Below are 5,927 nucleotides of genomic sequence, written 5' to 3'. Positions count from 1 at the left end.
GCATCCGACCATTGCTGATCGAACACCCCTGATTCACCATCTTTCGGATAGGAGGTGCGCCCACCTCCGACGCGGAAGTCTCAACCCGGAGGTTCGGACTTAGAGTTTTTCCCATTTAAAAGTTTTTCTCTTAGCCATACTGAAGTCATCACTTGGTGAACGATTGAACTAGGGCGGGTTAATCGTTTATAGGTATCATGTGGTTTGCATGCTCTCTTAGGTTAAGGTCATGTGGTTGGCTATCGAGCATGCCCAAGTGATGACTTTGTTTCACGCTTGCTTGATTTCTTCAAGATTCCCTGTTATATAGTGTAATCATTCGAGAACAGGGAATCTTTGGTTTTGCTCAACAGGTATTGGATGTCAACTTGGTATCTAGATCGCATTAAGTCTCAACCCTTAGGTTCGGACTTGTATAGTGACATCTTGTTACGGTCTTGAGTCTCAACCCGCAGGTTCGGACTACTTAGTGTTTGATCGAATATAATATGGCAACTTGTGCCTAAGTCTCAACCCGCAGGTTCGGACTTCTGTTTATTTGGCCAATGTATGTATAAGGCAACTTGTGCCTAAGTCTCAACCCGCAGGTTCGGACTTGTGTATTTGTTCGAAGTCATGTATAAGGCAACGTGTGCCTAAGTCTCAACCCGCAGGTTCGGACTTGTTAGTGTTTCGTCAACTTTCATATGGCAACTTGTGCCTAAGTCTCAACCCGCAGGTTCGGACTTGTGTATTTGTTCGAAGTCATGTATAAGGCAACTTGTGCCTAAGTCTCAACCCGCAGGTTCGGACTTCTATAGTGTTTCGTCAATTATCATATGGCAACTTGTGCCGAAGTCTCAACCCGCAGGTTCGGACTTCTATAGTGTTTCGTCAATTATCATATGGCAACTTGTGCCGAAGTCTCAACCCGCAGGTTCGGACTTCTATAGTGTTTCGTCAATTATCATATGGCAACTTGTGCCGAAGTCTCAACCCGCAGGTTCGGACTTCTGGAAGGATCACTTGGCCACTAATGATCCTTCCGCAGGTTCACCTACGGAAACCTTGTTACGACTTTTACTTCCTCTAAATCATCAAGTTCGGTCAACTTCGATAAAGCAGACGCGGTTCACGAGGATCCAGCGAACGATCATCTCCAAAGACCTCACTAAATAATCCATCGGTAGTAGCGACGGGCGGTGTGTACAAAGGGCAGGGACGTATTCAACGCTGGCTGATGACCAGCACTTACTAGAAGTTCCGAGTTCATATGGACCATTGCAATCCATAATCCCTACTAAGTGAGTATTTGAGTGATTTCCCGTTCCTCTCGGAATAGGAGACACGCTGCTACCCACATTGTAGCACGCGTGTAGCCCAGAACATCTAAGGGCATCACGGACCTGTTATCGCTCGATCTCATTTTGCTAAACACAAATTGTCCTGCTAAGCAGCGTACCGTAAGTGCACTTGCGCACACGAACAGCGAAGGTGTCAGGTCATACTCCACCGAAAGGTCCTAACCCGTTCCAATCGGCATCGACGCATTAACGCTGACTGCGTTCTAGTTAGCATATGTGAGTCACGTTCGTTATCGGAATTAACCAGACAAATCAATCCACGAACTAAGAACGGCCATGCACCACTACCCTTAAATTTGAGAAAGAGCTATTAATCTGTCTCACCTCCATAAGTTCGGACCTGGTAAGTTTTCCCGTGTTGAGTCAAATTGAACCGCAAGCTCCATTTCATTGTGGTGCCCTTCCGTCAATTCCTTTAAGTTTCAACTTTGCAACCATACTTCCCCCGGAACCTGACTTTGGTTTCCCGGAAGCTACTGAGAGCACCTGGTTGTAGCGTCTCCCAATTGCTAGTTGGCATCGTTTACGGTTAGAACTAGGGCGGTATCTAATCGCCTTCGATCCTCTAACTTTCGTTCTTGATTAAAGAAAGCATCCTTGACAAATGCCTTCGCTTTAGTTAGTCTTACGACGGTCTACGAATTTCACCTCTCGCGCCGTAATACTAGTGTCCCCAACTACTTCTGTTAATCATTACCTCCGGTCTGAGTACAAACCAATGAAAGATTAGACCAAGGTCGTATTCCATTATTCCATGCAAGATTATTCTAGGGCGTTTGGGCACCCTGCTTTAAGCACTCTAATTTGTTCAAGGTAAACGTGAGCGGTCGAGCTCTATGTTACACTTGCACCCGTTGAAGGGCACACCATGACACAGACTTGGTGCCCTACCACACCATTGAGTCGCAACCAGATTCCGACTTGGCCCACCGACCACGGGTTGACCGGGTCGGCGGAGCCGGACTGTGTTGGACAAGTATCAACTTCGAACGTTTTAACCGCAACAATTTTAATATACGCTAGTGGAGCTGGAATTACCGCGGCTGCTGGCACCAGACTTGCCCTCCACTTGATCCTCGTAGAAGGATTTATGCTCTACTCATTCCAATTATGAAACATCATTAAAGAGTTTCATATTGTTATTTCTCGTCACTACCTCCCCGTCCCGGGATTGGGTAATTTACGCGCCTGCTGCCTTCCTTGGATGTGGTAGCCATTTCTCAGGCTCCCTCTCCGGAATCGAACCCTGATTCCCCGTTACCCGTTGCAACCATGGTAGTCCTCTATACTACCATCCATAGTTGATAGGGCAGATATTTGCGAGATCTGTCGTCGGTGCGAGACCATACGATCAGCATCATTATCCAGACTTCAACTCAATGACACGGAGAACCCGCGATTGGTTTGACTAATAAGTGCACCAGTTCCCGCGAGGGTCCTGGCATGTTGCATGTATTAGCTCTAGATTTTCCACAGTTATCCAAGTAACTAGGTTGATGATCTCGTAAATTATAGCTGTTATACTGAGCCTTATGCGGTTTCACATTAAATCTGTTTGTACTTAGACATGCATGGCTTAACCTTTGAGACGAGCGTATATTACTGGTAGGATCAACCAGAATTCCGACTTTGCGTTCGAATGTTCATTGTCCCATTGCACCCGGAGGAGCAAACACCACGTTCTATATGTTGTCAAGTCCGGTAGCACACGGGAGGCGAGCCCCCGTGCGAACCTCATTGCCCTCGTATCACACACACACCCGATGCACCGGACAGGCACTTGAGCGGCATTCGACTCCGCTAAGCGCTCGTGCGCCCGATTGTGCATGCGCTGACGGGGCCTTCATACCCCTACCACAGCGACCTTATGCCAAACTTCCATGAATACTTAGGTGAGCTGACAAGGGCCTTCATTTCCCTACCATCAACTAAAGGACACGCTAGGCGCGTCCGATCATTGCAACTGCGGGGCTTTCATACCCCAATCACCACAGTACGCAATTCACCAGAGTTTAATCACAACCCCCCCGGACATGGCACACTATTAACTTGCAACAAAACTTAGTGTGTGCCGGGCACATCGGTTCCACAAAATCATTCCCGATGTACCCCAATTGGGGTTGTGAACGCATCCATGGTCCTCTGACACACCCAACCAAGCGTGGATACTACATACCTCAAACACCCAGTACACTAACAGACAAATCAACATATGGTTGCTTTCCCCCAGACATTTGCCAATCACTTGGCACCCGGACGGGAACTCGCTCCTGATTGCGCCATTGCCACCCATTTGCCAAGAGCGAGTTCTGTATGTAGATTTCATTTGGAAAGACAACCGTGTACTGGATATTCTATCCGACGATTACAGATGACGAGTACGAGACTCGACTACACTCACGGATAATACATTTTGGGTCGAGATTGCTTTCGGGGTTTTCGATTGGTCTTGCGCTTGTAAACGTATAACTTTGACTTGTGGTAACCTCGGTATGTTAGTCGATCACGTGGTTGTGAACTGGGTACGGGTGGGCAATCTGTTCACTTGCACTCTGGGTAGGAATATGGTGAGCGCTATAGGTTAAAGATCATGGTATGGTTCCATCGTGATGACTTTCGCTAGATAGTAGGATGTTTGGATAGTTATAACGTTTTTGGCCATTTGTTCATAGTGTTCGGTTCATTGAGGAATTCGATTGGTCTTTGCTTCACACACGTGGTCGATCACTTGGATGTGAACTAGGGTGAGAATAAGGTGTTCACTAGTGCTCTTAGGTTTTGGATCAGTACTGAGCACTTGATTGGTTTCGCATAATATGTATCCATAGTGATGACTCTTTCCAGCTTAAGATTTCGTTACCAGTTTCGAATCCTCCCCACGTTCGCTTTTACTTGGTTAGGTTTTCGAGTGTAGATTTGAAAGCAATCTCATGTATGTATCCCATCTGATATAAGCCACTGACAGTTCATGTCACCTCGTTCAACTCTCGCTGGGTCACAGAAGTATGTTACTGCGCCCATTATCCCTACTCGGATAGGTTCGGTTCGTTCGTTTTATACTACGGTGAGTAAACTCAATTTGTGCATCGCATAGCCATGGAAAGCAAGCTTTCGCGGGCCTCTTCGACTGTTTTGATACGAGACTGTGCCCGTGATGCTTGTCATCCCAGGATACTAGACCCCTTTGGACGACCGCATGACCATCAGAAAGTAAATTCCACGTTCGATTTGGGGTGTGAACCCCGAACATAAAGTCTTTGTGTAGAACCACGAGGGCTCTATAGTACCGATTCTCTCGGTACGCTTGGTCCGTGTTCCTTTATGTTCGTACTCTTGTGAATAAGATTCACGTTCGTTTTGGGATATTTGCTACTGTCACCGTTTGAGTACTATGGGGCTTGAACCCCTAACATAAAGTCTTTGTGTAGAACCACGAGGGTTCTATAGTACCGATTCTCTCGGTACGCTTGGTCCGTGTTCCTTTATGTTCGTACTCTTGTGTGTATAATATTCATGTTCGGTTTGGGATATTTGCTACTTTCACCAGGGTCCCGTTCTTCATACAAGTCTGCCTTGCTAATGTGGTAACTTTATAGTGTAGTTCTGACATCCCAATTTTGGGACTTAGCCGATTTTTCGTATATTTCCATATGACCCATAGGGTCCCTTTCTTCATACAAGCTTGCCTAGGGCGATCGGTCAAAACTTGTCTTACTATTCGATTGGTCTTCGCACTTTCACCCTAGGCAGTTCGCCTAGGTCTGTCTTCTTGAGGAGGCCAAAACCCGAAATAAGGAGGTTCGGCCGACCCTGAAACCTCCCCTGTCTGAACTACACTAACCCGATTTTTCAGGGTCCTCAGCGCCATACAACTTTGCCTAGGTCACTTGTACTCTTGACTTAGGCCATCCGACTTGGTCCGTGTTTCTTCCTAGGGTTCACCTAGGTACTTTGCCTTGCTTGATGTGGTAACTTTTTAGTGTAGTTCAGACATCCTAATTTTGGGACTTAGCCGATTTTTCATGTATTTCCATATGACCCATAGGGTCCCTTTCTTCATACAAGCTTGCCTAGGGCGATCGGTCAAAACTTGTCTTACTATTCGATTGGTCTTCGCACTTTCACCCTAGGCAGTTCGCCTAGGTCTGTCTTCTTGAGGAGGCCAAAACCCGAAATAAGGAGGTCCAGCCGACCCTGAAACCTCCCCTGTCTTAACTACACTAACCCGATTTTTCATGGTCCTTAGCGCCATACAACTTTGCCTAGGTCACTTGTACTCTTGACTTAGGCCATCTGACTTGGTCCGTGTTTCTTCCTAGGGTTCACCTAGGTACTTTGCCTTGCTTGATGTGGTAACTTTTTAGTGTAGTTCAGACATCCCAATTTTGGGACTTAGCCGATTTTTCATGTATTTCCATATGACCCATAGGGTCCCTTTCTTCATACAAGCTTGCCTAGGGCGATCGGTCAAAACTTGTCTTACTATTCGATTGGTCTTCGCACTTTCACCCTAGGCAGTTTGCCTAGGTCTGTCTTCTTGAGGAGGCCAAAACCCGAAATAAGGAGGTTCAGCCGACCCAGAAA

Source organism: Anopheles ziemanni (assembly GCF_943734765.1).
Source record: "Anopheles ziemanni chromosome X unlocalized genomic scaffold, idAnoZiCoDA_A2_x.2 X_unloc_11, whole genome shotgun sequence".
In the NCBI taxonomy this organism is placed as follows: domain Eukaryota; kingdom Metazoa; phylum Arthropoda; class Insecta; order Diptera; family Culicidae; genus Anopheles; species Anopheles ziemanni.
This window is presented reverse-complemented; position numbering follows the sequence as displayed.